Source organism: Gracilinanus agilis, chromosome 3, assembly GCF_016433145.1.
Source record: "Gracilinanus agilis isolate LMUSP501 chromosome 3, AgileGrace, whole genome shotgun sequence".
NCBI lineage: Eukaryota > Metazoa > Chordata > Mammalia > Didelphimorphia > Didelphidae > Gracilinanus > Gracilinanus agilis.
This window is the reverse complement of record NC_058132.1, coordinates 357,894,832-357,909,726: the sequence shown is the minus strand read 5'-3', so window position 1 is coordinate 357,909,726 and position 14,895 is coordinate 357,894,832.

Sequence of the window (14,895 nt, the reverse complement as noted above, 5' to 3'; positions counted from 1 at the left end):
TGAAGGGGTTGGACTAAGTGATATTTAAGGTTGATTCCAGAATTAAGATTATACTATTCTAAGAATCTATTATTTTAAGGAGACATTATATATTAGAACATACAAGATCTTATATTTGTTTTTTAAAATATCATTGCATATTTTGTAGCCACATGACTAACATGGAACTTTGCATAACCATGTAATCTATATGCAAGGTAGTTATCCTTGTAAGTAGGTTCCTGAATAATACTGTACTTCAAGTCATAGTCTGTGTCTGAATCTAAAAATCTGTTATTTATTACCCGTGTGAGGTGAGACAAGTCTATTCTTCCCTCTCTGCCTCAGATTCATCTGCAAAATGTGGAGAAAGGTTATAACAGATCTCTAAGAACTCTTCCAACTCCAAACCAATGATCTTATAAGGACAAGAGGAAGAAACAAAATTTAATCTATTCAGTAAGTAACTGATTCTCATTTTCATCCATCATCAACAGATACCTTTTTACTTCACCCTCCTTACACTATCTACCTTTAAAAAGCCTTTTCCCCATGCTATTCAGAAAGCACCAATCTCCCATTAAATATTTTCATTGGAGATTTTTTTCATTTGTGGTTTTATCATAAATGGATAACTTCAACGTTAGCTTTCTCCAGTAATAAACAATGAAAATTCTCAGAGTCATATTGTGGAGAAATAGAATGTTAGAGTCTTGTGTATGTTTTTGGCTCCAAATTGATTAGAATATTATTTCCATAATAAAAATAATCCCCTAAAATTTGTGAAATAATTACTTTTTTCAAAAGATAAAAAGAATCACATGTTGAGATAAAAATATTTGGTTTTTTTGGGGGGAACAGTCCTTATAGACTCACAAATACTGGAAAATGAGAACAGAGACAGATGTGGTATTGCTAAATGGGTGAATCAGGAAAAATATTACATAATCAAAGGGATTTTATGTCGAATGTGCAAGTGGTTAGAATTCCAAATAGCTCTTAAGCTCTCTGCTTCTATTGATTTATAGCATTTAGACTAACAAATACGCATGCTATAAAGCAAGAGAGGACAAGCGTGTAGACAGACAATACAGTTATGTTGCTGTATCAGCAGTTTTCAGTTCTCAGAGCAATGACCTAAGAACATCTCTCCTGAATCCATGTTTATGTGCCACAAGAAAGTACAAACAGAGGCAATATATTGAACAGCATGAATAGTACACATTAATTGCCACCTTTTACTAAATGGAAAATTACCCCCTTCAAAGGAATTTAAAGCATCTTTATTTAACAGAACAAAAGTCTAGACACATACTAAATAAACTCCTTTGAAATCAAGGAATGATGTATTCTAACTTCTTGTCCTTCCAGGTTTTTTTCCAATTACTTTCTTTGTTAATGGGCTACTGTGTGGTGTCTCAATGCAAGAAAAGTTGTTTGTTTCATACTACAGATGACTGTTAAATTCACATAGATATTAGAAAGCATCTATTAGCAAATCGAGAGACCTGCTATTTTATTAGCAAAGCAAAATTCAACATGCATGATTAAAAGAAACATTAGCAACATGTCAGCTAAGAACTCTAGAAACAAAAGCACTACCCTTGTTCCAAAGAAATACATTTCTCAGGACTAAATTCAAAGCTTTCCTAAATACTAAGTACTCACTTCATTCCCCTTGGATGCTTACTTGACCCAAGATACCAAAAAGTGCAATGACATGAACTTTGACAAGCAGGCTTCAAAGATTCACATGATGCTAGAATCTAGAGCAGAACCCTTGTGGGGGTGGGCAGTCGACACAACCTCTTAGCTACTCCCTACTTCTTTTTGGACACTTCAGAAATATGATTTTCCCCATGATATTTTAGAAAAATCTTCATTTATTTTCTTTGAATGCATATAATTATTAATTTTTTATTCCTCCCCCTTCTGCACTTTGAGAAAAAAAACTTTTTTTTTAGTTCAGATATGAAGAAGGGGGAAAGAAGATTGAGCAGGGAAAATCTGACTATAGGATGACAAATAAATGTTAATTGTACCTATGTAGGAGGCATCAAGTTAGCAATTTGCTCCTCTCTTCAAATCACATGGTCAAAATAATGTACTTAACAATTATAAGTACAGTGCTTTTCACTCTCTCTACCTGTACCACCCTCTCTCTCTCTCTCTCTCTCTCTCTCTCTCTCTCTCTCACACACACACACACACACACACACACACACACACACACACACAGAGTGAAATCCAGTTTATCGTCAGTCACCCTTAAGGATTGCTTTTTTCCTTAGTACTGAAATCTAAATAGAATCAGTAGAGTGTAGCCTAAATTCTATAAGTACTTCAAAGAAAGAGCCATGAGATTGCATTAGGCTTTGGGGGTTTTATTGAAAGGGAACCTTTTGCCTTTTGTTAACAGTTTATTAAATGACAATTCTGTCTCCTATTGTTCAGTGGTGTCTTTTCTCTATTTTCAAGAATCATCATATATTTTAAATCCTTATTTTAATATGGTTAGGAAATTAAATGAGTTCATCTAGCATAATTGTCCTAAAGTGGCCAAAAAGGACTTTTTAAGTTGAGTGACTTCAAGATTCAAGCTGGAATCCTCGTTCTATTTCATCATGACAATCAAAGTCATGTATGTTGTGAGCTAAAAACCATGATGCTATTTTTCTTGCATAACTTGTTAGAATAAAGTAATATTATCGATAGTCTGCTTTTTGTACAATACTATCACTTCTCAATGGATTCTTTAGCCTCCTCACAAAAGGAAAAAAAAAAAACAAAATTCCTTTATACAATGTCTCTAAAGCTTTGACAATTAAAGCATAAAATAGCACCAAGATTTTGGGGCATCATATATAGTTAATCAAAATAAATATTATTTTTGAGGGGGTAGTTAATTTAAAAAATCTGTTTGTAACAAAAAATAATTAAAATTAATTTAATTGGATTGCATTAGATGTTTTACTGCGCCTACCCCTGGAAGTAGCTTTTCAAACATTGTAATGTTGAAACAGAATGTGCCAGATAGGGATATAATTAGGTTTAAAAAGCAAAGGAAGGTCAGAATTCCTTTGTGCTGCTTTGGGAGATGGGGGGAAACAGCTAGCTCAGATGCCAAGCCCAGATGTTACACTGAACCAGACAATGACATTCTAAGTTGTAGCAGTAGCAGACGCTCCTGCAATCCCCATGGAAACTGGCTGGTGCAAGCCTCTCCTTTTGACTTTAGCAGGGGCTGCAGTGTATGTGGACTGCTTTTTTTTTTTTTACTTAAGTGATCCCTAATTTAGTAAAAAAAAAACACCACAAAAAACCCTTACCTTATGTCTTAAAATTTATACTAAATATTAGATCCAAGGAAGAAGAGAGCTAAAAACTAGGTAACTGGAGTTAAGTGACTTGCCCAGGGATACAGAGCAAGGAGGGGTCTTAGCCCCAGATCTCTCATCTCCAGTCCTGAAATGCCATTCTATTCACTGTGCTACCTGGCTGACCCTGGATTCTAATTTAGAATTAAGAATTAAAATTTCACTGCCATTGACTTTATACTTATAGTGGGAATCTCTCAGTGTTAGTCACAATAGACAAAGTTTGATTTAATCAAATGTTCAAGCACAGGAGCCAGCTTCCAATAATAATAATCTTTCCTTCCTATATTTATTTGTTGCTTGGACAAAACAAAGAATATGTCCTATAATAGGAAGAGGATTGGATATAGTCAGAAGAACTGATATCAATTCCTGGTTCTCCTATTTGCTCCCTCCACTCAGGTCTGTATTTCTTAGTTCTTTTCTTTGAGGTCATCTCTGAATCTTAAATTTTTCACCTATATGATAAAATGTTAATGGCAAATAGGTGGCTCAGTGGATTGAAAGCCAGAACTACAGATGGAATGTTCTGAATTCAAATCTGACCACTTCCTAGCTGTGTGAACTGAGCAAGTCATTTAACCTATATTGAGCTCAGCCCTTATCACTCTTTTGCCTTAGAATGAATATTCAGTATTGAATAAGATAGAAGGTAAGGGTTTTTAAAAAAATGAAAATAGTAGAATATTCTACACAAATGTTTCTTAACCTTTTTATGCCATGGACCCCTTTGGGAGACTGGTGAAGGCAATGGATCCCATTTTAAAATATTTTAAAATAAATAAAATGAAACCCAGAAGATTACAAAGGTAAATGACAGAAATATAGTCATCAAAATGTTGTAAAAAATCGATTGACACCAATTTAAGAATACATTCTTGTAATAATTCTAAAGTACTTTCTGTCAGTAGTATGACTGGTTCAATCTTGTTTTTACATATTATATGAGAAGAGAAAAAAAAACTATAGATCCCCAAAATAAATGTGATTTCAGCATAAATTATATCCTAATAGACATGTATGAAGAAATATCACCAAGAGGCAATGACTAATATAAACCAATGTCATTGCTCAGGAGTTTATTCTGTACTACTTGGAGGGAGGAGCAGTATTTAGGTTCACTGGTAAATCCAAGTAGCTGTCCAAAAGGTATGGCACCCTTTTAAGTTTAATAATTTTCTCTGTCACTTTCTTAAGTTCAGGTAATTAATAAAACAAATCAAACTCTAGTTAGTAGTGTTTACTGATTTTGGTAATGAAAATGCACATGCTGAAAATTTTAAAATGGTTCTCACAAGCCAACGTGAGCTAGCTCCAGCACACTCCTTCCTTAGTTTAGGGTTAATTTTATTGATAAAAGAGAGAATGAAGCAAAAGAAATCCATTCAGGGTAACAACTTTATGGTGAATTAGCAGAAAATTCTTCTTAGCCTTTCAGAGATTTTTTAGAAAAGGATCATAATAGTCAAAACAATGAAACAGATGAGATGAGTCTTCATCACAATAGATTTCTCTATTTTTCCCTCTACTTTATGATAATAATTCATTTACTGTGGTTATGTCAAACCTCTTTATTCTCAATCTGTTGTAAAAAAAAAAAGAGTCTGATATCAATCCTTTATACTATAGCAGTGATGGTGAACCTTTTATAGATGGAGTGCCAAGCCCTGCCCCCACCCCACCCACCAGACCAATGTGCCAGGCTCCCCCCAACTGAGTGCTGGGCTTTCCTTGTCCCCTCTACCTTACTCCACATAGGGGAGGGCGAAAGCACTCCCTTTGGGCTCCTGGGCAGAGGGATGGGGCTGTGAAAAAATGTCATCAGGTAGGAGGGAAACAACTTTTCCTGAGTCCCTCTACTCTAGTAATGAACTCTGGAGGGAGAGGGGAGGATGGCCACATGCCCATAGAGGGTGCTCTGTGTGCCACCATTGGCACCCATACCACAGGTTCTCCATCACTGTACTAAAGTGTGAATTTAAGTCATTTTCTTCTCCTCCCCCAAAAATTATACTTTAGATTTATTTCTGCTGCTCTCCTGTTAAGGAATTTCAAGTATCAGCAAAAAATATGTGAGAAATCTTTCTCTGTGCCATTATGACCTCTGAAATCTTGTCAGTGGTATACAGTTACCTACCAAAGGCAGCTGTCCATATGCCCCTCTCTATACATTTTTTAAAGTCTCTGTTTTTCTTTAAAAAAAGTCTCTTTACTTTGTCAGAAATGAAGAACAATGAAGTGCATATTCATTCAGAACAAAACTCTCCTGAGTTTTTAGGTGCTGAGAGGAACAAACTTATCAGAAGAGTCACTGCTTTCATGGATCTAAATGTTTTTAGTGCTCTGGAACATGATGAAAACAATGAATTTTTTTGTGGAAGGAAGCAACTTCATCCAATGTGTTATGATGCATAGCCCTTTGGGTAGAAGTATAGGGCCGTGGTGATATCTTTTTCTTTTTTGTTGTGTCTCTGGAGAAGACAGAGGAATTAACAAGGGGGCTTGTCTCCTGAGCTGTGCTAAAGTTAGGTCAAATCAGCTCTTAAGACCCAATTATTAAAATTTTAGTGTATTTTTACCTCTGAAATAGGCAAACATCACAAATCCGGACCTGATTTATTTTTCGTTGTTTGTTCAAACTTAAGAAAATGATGGAGAAAATGTTAATAGTAGAGATTTGACTTAAAAGTGTGTCCTCTGTACTTCATTTGAAAAGAAAAAAAACCTCTTACCTTTTGTCCCAGAATTGATTAGACATATCAGTTCTAAGGAAGAAGAGTAGTAAAGACTAGGCAGTTAAGTGACTTGATCAGGGTCACATAGCTAGGACATATCTGAGATGAGATTTGAACTCAGGTTCACCTGACTCCTAGCCTGACTCTCTATCTACTGAGCCAGCTTGTGTACCATTGCCACTGGAGTTTAAATCAAGGTGCAAAATCCATAGGGCCAAACTCATTTAACACTGTGAATAATTTAGACTTTTAAAAAGCATTCTCTGTTCTCTATGGCTATTGCATTATATCTTCTTAATGTTTTCCCTATGCTTTATTTATTTTTATAATTTAGGCTCAAGGACTTCTGAACAAAAGTAATAACTTCCAGAGGGTTTTAATGAGAATTCCATGACAAGAGTATATAACAGATATTGAAGAGTTAGTATTTCTTGACAGAGCTCACAAAGAGAAGGAGAAATGTGAAGTGGTGAAGCAATAGGCCAGAGGACCCCCTTCCCTATACTCACCAATAGAAAATTAATAATAAAAGCAACATACACAAGGAAGAGGAAAAGAAAGCTTTTATAACATTATATATATATATATATATAAAACAGAGTCTATAGAATAATATGATATATAACAATAATCTTTTGTTTCATTCTCTCCTTTATCAACATATGTTACATGTAACATGTAACATTATATAAAACAAATAACATTATATTTATAACATTATAACATAATCCATGAGAAAAAGAACTGGTCCTCTGAGAAACTATAGCAACATCCCAGGGTCATGAATGATGATGGACATAGAATATGGAAAATGCTTGATTTTCAACACAAGTTGATGCTTTAAGTAACTCAGAGAAACAATACAAAGAGAGGCAAATGTCATAATACCCTTAACAAAGATCTATTAAGAAAGCACTGGTGAAGTCATTCATTATACTCTTAGAATTTCCTCAGGATCTATTATATACCAGATGCTGTACTGGGCATTGAAGAGAGGGCACAGTAAGGGACCATACCCTGCCCACAAAGAGCTTGCAGTCTATTTGAGTTTGCATCTACACACATGATCAACTTAAGGAATAATGCAAGGTTGTTTATTTTTAAGTGTGAAAATAAAAACTATAACATGCTCTACTGGTATTAAAAAGAAGAAGGGAATAATATAAGGCACCTAATTGGCATGGTAGATTGAACACCAGGCCTGGAGTCAAAAAGTCCAGAGTCCAAATCCAGGCTCAGACACTCACTGGCTATATGACCCTGGGCAGGTCACTTAATTCCATTTGCCCCATTTTCTTCATCTGTAAAATGAGCTGGAGAAGGAAATGGCAGTTTCTCTATATTTTTGCCAAGAAAAACCCAAATGGGGACAAGAAGAGTCAAATATGACTGAACAACAGTAACAGCAGGGAATGATATGGACAGAAATGTTTGTGGAAAACATGGGTGAGCCCTCAAGAAAGTGGGACAAGAACTAGATTTTAATAATGAGTAGAATTTGACTAGATGGAATGGAATGGAAGAAAATGGTAAGATAATATGAATAAACAATATAGAGTCAAGAATAATTTATTGTGTTCAGAGAATGATGAACTAAACATTCAACCTGGAGCATTGAGTATATGTTGTGGAGTAATATCAGGAGGTAGTGTGGAAGAATTGCCTTATTGACTCATGTTTATATATTGATGTCGGGTTCTGCATTAACAGCAAGCTGACTTCAAGGCATAATAATACAACAATACTCAAAGTTGTAACATAATGCTGTATTCAAGTTATCACTTGTTTGCTCCTTAGGGATTCATATATCATTGTTTTTTTTTTATTCTTCAGAATTCTGGTCCATTGATACAATTCCTAAAGATAGATGGCTAAGTAGGTAACATCTAAGATATATACAAGGCTGTAGCTCACTGACAATGCTGCAATGCATTTTGTGAAGCTATTTTCATTCTTATCAATAACCAGACTTCTAATAGGAATACAAGTCATAACATCTCTTTTGAGTTATAACATAACCCATATGGAAGAGAACTGCCCTACTGCTAGAGCAGTAGCCCAGGGTCAGATAAAGGTGATAAGCATAGAGTATGGAAAAGACTTGATTTCAACATAAGCAGATGCTGTTATTCCACTGTGGGGCTCTCTCTCTGTACCAGGTCTTCGGGAAGAAGTGCTGTTCTTTTATCTTATTTGAATTTAATAGACACTAAAATAGGCATATATAAATATTCAGGCTCATTTAGCAAATTCATTTGTTTTATTACAAGATTGTACTAATTTAAATGCTGATTTAAATACTAGTGTAAGTCTGTTGCAGTGTGTGATGAACTCATAAAAATTATCCCCAGTTCTATTCACTGCAACAATATAAAAGGCCTTCATTGCTACTGGAATAAGCACCTGGAAAACCAAAGATTAATATTTTTATAGTCCTGCCATATCAAATTTTCCAAATTTTATGGTAACTCTCATTAAACTAAAATAAAGTCAAGTTCTTGAAAACAATACATGTGAAAGAAAGAGATGGGACATATGACTTATCCATTTGTAATTTTATGAATAATTATAGTGACATGATTTTTTTCCTACTATTTAAAAAAATTAATATTCCTCCATACAAATTCTATTGCTTTGTACTTACAGATTCTGGACTTCATTTAAAAACAGATTTTCATATTATACAAAAAAAACATAAAAAAAATGTCTTGACATTCATTTCACTAATTACTTCACTCATTGAAATGTAGAAAGTAGTTCTTTAAAAATATTTCTGTTAGTAGAAAGTGGTTTTAAATATTTTAAAAAAAATTTTAGAAGATGGCGGCAGAGTAAGGAGCAGCTGCTCGATCTCTCCTGACCGAAGCATACAGAACTCCTCAAGGGGAAATAAAAACGAGTCCAGAAGAACGAAGGAACCCCAAAACAGGGCGCAACATTGAAGTATGCAGAATCGGGGCATTTCCATGCTATAAAGGGTGAAACAGCTCTCATAAAAACGCGAGAGGAAGAAGCCCCTCCCCCACCCCCACACCGCACACCTCGCACAACACCAACACACAAGAGTGAAAACAGGATTGGGGCAACCAGATAATCACTGGGAGCCCCAGGGCTTGTACCTGGGCTTGTACCAAGTGGCTGGGGGGCGCAGCACGGACTTTCCCCAAGCATCCACGTGGGTGAAGGCACCACCTGGGGCCGGGACAAAGGCCTATAAAACATGGTCTTTCCCAAGCTCTGAAGGCATCGCCTCAGATGTGAATAAAGATCTCCAGCCCACTGACTTTCACTACCTTCTGTGGGGGTGAAGGCAGGCCCTAAGAGCATCTGCACAGGCAAAGGCAGTGCCCTAGGCTTGAATAACAATCTCCAGCCCAGGCTTGGACCTCCAGTGAGGACCCTGTGCGGACCTGAGCGTGGCTGTGGAAGCAGCCCCAAAGACTGCTGAAGGAACCTCTGGCAGAGGGGCAGACCGGGAACTACCAGGAGGCCTGACCCCGAGGACAAGGAGACCGGAGCCCCTGGGGAACTTGCAAGGCGCAGACAGACCCTGAGTACAAAGACAAAGCTGAAAAGGGGCGGGGCTAACGATGTCAAGAAATAAGGAAGTCCAGAAGAAAAAAACTATCAAGAGAAACTCTAGAACACTCGACAACTTCTACACAGAGAAAATCCAGACAACAGAGGAGGGAAAACAAAAATCCAAACCTCCCCCAAAAAATGAAAGCTGGTCACAAGCTATGGAAGAGTTTAAAAATGAAATGCTGAGGAAGATGGAAGAAATCTGGCAAGAAAATAACAGTTTAAAAGGCAGAATTTCTCAATTGGAAAGTGAGACAAGTCAACTGAAGACCAGAAATGACCAGATTGAAAAGGAAAACCAAAACATTAAAGCCGAAAACCAAAAGATTATAGCTGAAAACCAGGCCTTAAAGGCTAGAATCAAACATTTAGAAACCAATGATCTCTCAAGACAACAAGAACAAATAAAACAAAGTCAAAAGACTGATAATATAGAAGGAAACATGAAATATCTCAATGAGAAAGTGACAGACCAAGAAAACTGGTCGAGAAGAGACAACTTGAGAATCATTGGTCTTCCAGAAAAGGCACAAATTAATAGAAACTTGGACTCCATACTTAAAGAAATTATTCAGCAAAATTGCCCTGAAGTTCTACAACAAGAGGGCAATATAGACATTGAAAGGATCCATAGAATACCCTCTACACTGGACCCAGAAAAGTCAACACCCAGAAATATAATAGCGAAATTGAAGAGTTTTCAAGTAAAAGAAAAAATCTTACAAGAAGCCAGAAAGAGACAATTCAAATATCAAGGAACACCAATAAGGATCACACAGGATCTGGCAGCCTCAACGCTAAAAGACCACAAGGCTTGGAATACAATATTCAGAAAGGCAAGAGAGCTGGGCCTTCAGCCACGAATCAACTACCCAGCGAAACTAACCATATACTTTCAGGGGAAAGTATGGTCATTCAACAAAATTGAAGAATTCCAAGTTTTTGTACAAAAGAGACCAGGACTAAATGGAAAGTTTGACACTCAACCACAAATATCAAGAGAAAGATGAAAAGGTAAATAAGAAACAGAGGGAAAAGAAAGAAAACTCATAGTCTTTTAAGCTTGACTCTTTAAGGGCATAAATAAGATCTAATTATCTGTATTACTAGGTGGAGAAATGCTATGTAAAATTCTCTGTAGTGAACTCTATACACTATTATAATATTCACTATTATAGCAACCAGAAGAATAATTCATAGGGAGAGGACAGGATACTAAATGGTCTAAGAAGACATGGGGGGGTGGGAAAGAGGGGGGAATAGTAGGGGACACTAAGAAAAATCTGAGTAAATAAGAAAAATAAGATATTCTATTACACACAAAGAGGGCATGGGAAGGGGAGGAGATGAATAATATCATAAGAAGGAGTTATATATAAAAAGACAAAAACAAAAGTCTTTTTGTGGTAACAAAGAACTGGAATCTGAGGGGATATCAATCAATTAGGGAATGGCTGAACAAAGTTTGTCATATGATTGTAATTGGAATACTTTTGTGCCATAAGAAATGAGAAATAAGATATAACCCCCCCAAAAAAAACAACAACCTGGGAAAGATATATCAAAGGATGCAAAGTGAAGTGAGCAGAACCCGTAGAATGTTGTACACTGAAACAACAATAATCTATGGCGATCAAATGTGAATAACAACTTTTATCAACATGGCAAGGATCCAGGACAACTCCAAGGGACCCATGACAAAAAAGCATATCCTCCTCCATAGAAGGAACAGAGTTTGAATGCACATTGAAATAGACCATTCTTTTTAAAAACAATTTTTTAACCCTTACCTTCTACCTTAGAATCAATACTGTATATTGGTTGCAAGGCAGAAGAGTGGTAAAGGCTAGGCTAGTTGTGTGACCCTGGGCACTTAAGTCACTTGACCCCCATTAAAACTATAAAGAAAATACAGAGAAAGTAGTTTATAGGTCCAGGAACTAAGAGTGGCTTCTTGTAGGAAGCAGACCTCTAACAGAATCTTGCAGAGGAGTTTCTAGATATAGATCTGGGGAAGGAGGACAGCCTGTGAATAGGCACAGGAGAGAAACTGAACTGTACCAAATACAGCTACCAAGTCAGGTAGACTGTGCATAAAGTACTCCAGAGAGGGAAATCTATAGAATGATCAGAAATATACATTGGAGTCAGAAAGAAAAAAGGTTTTAAATGCCAAGTAGAGATTTTGGTATTTTGTCCTAGAAAGAATAAGGAGCCTGAAGTTTGGGAGCAGATAAGGGGCATCAGTTATTAAATGACAGCATTGTATTTGTACTTTAGGAGTATCAGCAGCTATGTGTAAGATGCATTGGGGGGAAAGGGTGTCTATAGGGAAGCCATTGCAATATTCCAAAAAAGAGATGGGATAAGGACCTGATAGAATGACTTGGCAATTGATTTAATATGCATATAGAAGCAGATTGGAATATTATGAGAGTAAAGAGTTAAGGAAATTCATAGATTGCAAAATCTGTTTAGTGGATGAATGTATTATACAACTGAGTGAGAAGCACAGTAAATTGTGATATTGAAAAAGAAAATTGATTTTTAAGATAAATGCACCTAGAAAAGCTCTCTTTACAAAAGATTCTCCCATGTCCATATTAAAATCCTTCGAGATTCTGACAAATATAAGCAGACATAATTTGTTCAATGATCTTTGAATATCAATATCAAGAGACAAAAAATACAAAGACAAGGCTCATTAAAGAAGCTCACCAGGGGCACCTGGGTAGCTCAGTGGATTGAGAGTCAGGCCTAGAGACAGAAGGTCCTAGGTTCAAATCTGGCCTCAGACACTTCCTAGCTGTGTGACCCTAGGCAAGTCACTTCACCCCCGTTGCCTACCTTTACCACTCTTCTGCCTTGAAGCCAATACACAGTATTGACTCCAAGATGGAAGGTAAGGATAAAAAAAAAAAGAAGAAGAAGCTCACCAGAGACAATAAATAAATAAATAAACAAACAAACAAACAAACAAATAAATAAATAAATGAGCAAATGGAAAAATTATATATATTTATGCATATATAGATATATATTATATAAAGCCCAAATAAAAGAGGGAATCCTGATAGATGGCAAAATTATTCAGAAACTCCTATTGGCAAATTAGATGGTTGATTAAATTTAACCTCTAAACCCTGTAGAGTCACCTCTCTAACAAGATTCATGATTATTTAAAGAAGGTTAGCCTAACTTTTTACAGTGGAAAATTTTATTGGCTATACTTCAATTTTTGTTCATATAGGTGATCCAAATGATTAATCATATATGTATATGCACATAATCACATGCACATACACATATTTACCTTACCTAAACTGTAACATAGTAGTACATAGTGGTGCCACATTACTAAGAATGCCTTTTATGTGATTTTTTAAAATTGCTCATGGATGTGCAGGACCAGAGTAGAAGTTAGGATGAAAAGAAGAAATAAAAATGATTGTTCAAGAACCATAGTGGTATAGTCAACAAATGGAACTATTCACCAATACAGGAAGAAATGCCATTGATCTGAGATCTGGGGATATTTCCATTTTGTGTAGGTTAAGCTTTCTCTCATTTCTCTCCTCTTTTGTAGAAAGGGCTTTTTACTTTAAAACCCAGCCTACCAAGAATGGAATGAGTTACATATAATTACCTTTTCCAGAGCCTACCATTTACCATACCCCTCCCACCTTATTATTTGTTTCTAGGAGTACTGGATACCGAACTACTCTGCCAGGCAAAAAGAGTTTAATGACATTCTCTTACTTTATTCTAATAGTTCCAAATTTCTATTTCACCAAATCCTTTCTCCCTTATCCTCTACCTACATGTTAACATTAAATAAAAGACATACTCAACTTAGCATTTCTACAGGTAAATAACATCTAACTTGAAAATAACACCAATACAATAAACAAACTAGCATAGGCAGCTGAAGGAGGCTTCTAAATTAATCTGGTTTCTTGACACATTTCTCACCACTAGGAGTTTTAGATCCCTAATGCTACTCTATAACAAGACAATTGTTAGGTTTGATAAGCTTTCTATAACTCTCTCAGTAGTTTTTCAATTCCATACTTAATTCATATGTCCTTTTTTCTGGTTGAAAGCCAACCTTCTCACATTAAGTCCCTCTGGGTCAAGGCAGGTAATGCTGGAACATCAGAAGAACAAGAAGGTTTCAGCTCAGTTAAGTAGTTCTTTTATGAAAGATTTTCAGAGAAACATGAGAAAGAATCATCCAGTAAAATGATGAGAAGACATGGATAGTTATAGATGGGGAAATATACATGTAATGAGATCACGAATGAAGCAAAATATGGGAATAATTTTTTTAGAAAGGGGAAATTTTCTTAACAAATTCATCCAAAACTGTAGAGCAAAGGATATATGATACTAGGGGAGAAGGAAGCAAAGAAGCATTTATCAAGAACCTAAAATTTGTCAGGCTTTATTCCGGTGTTTTTAAAAATATCACCTCATTTTCTTCTCACAACCCTATGAAGTTAGTACTATTATGATCCCCATTTTACATTTGAGGAAACTGAAACAAATAGAGATTAAATGATTTGCCTATGGTAACATAGCTCATAAGTATGTAAGCTGAATTTGAATGTAGATCTTTCTGACTCCAAATACAACTATCTATTCATTGTGCTGTGTAATTACCTCCCACCAGTAAAGGAATTCTTTTTTCAGGCAGCCATAGGAAAAGATGCTTTTTATGTTTCTTTCAAAATCTGAGATTTTATAATTCTTTTTTATTATGATTCTATTTATTTACTTTCAATATACTGTCCTTTTAACTATTCAGTTCCAAATTCTCTCCCTCACTTCCACCTGCTTCCTTGACCTCTAAGAAGGAAAGCAATTTGATTTGTTATGCACATAAAATCATGCAAAGCGTATATTTTTAAAGTAAGAAAAATAAAGTGAGAAAGTTATATTTCCATTTGCACTCAGAGTTTATCATTTCTTTCTCTAGGGGTAGAAAACATTGTATTAATCAAAGTAGTAAAGTCTTTCATAGTTAATCATCATTACAATAACATGGTTACTGTGCAAAATGATCTGGTTTCCCAGATTCTCTCTCTTAAATAGATCAAGTTTTGCTCCCTTCATATTTTGCTTTGCATTAGTTCATATAAGTCAGACAATATTTTTTCTGAAACCACTCCTCTTCATTTCAGAGTAACAATAGTACTCTATCACAATCATACACTGTCATT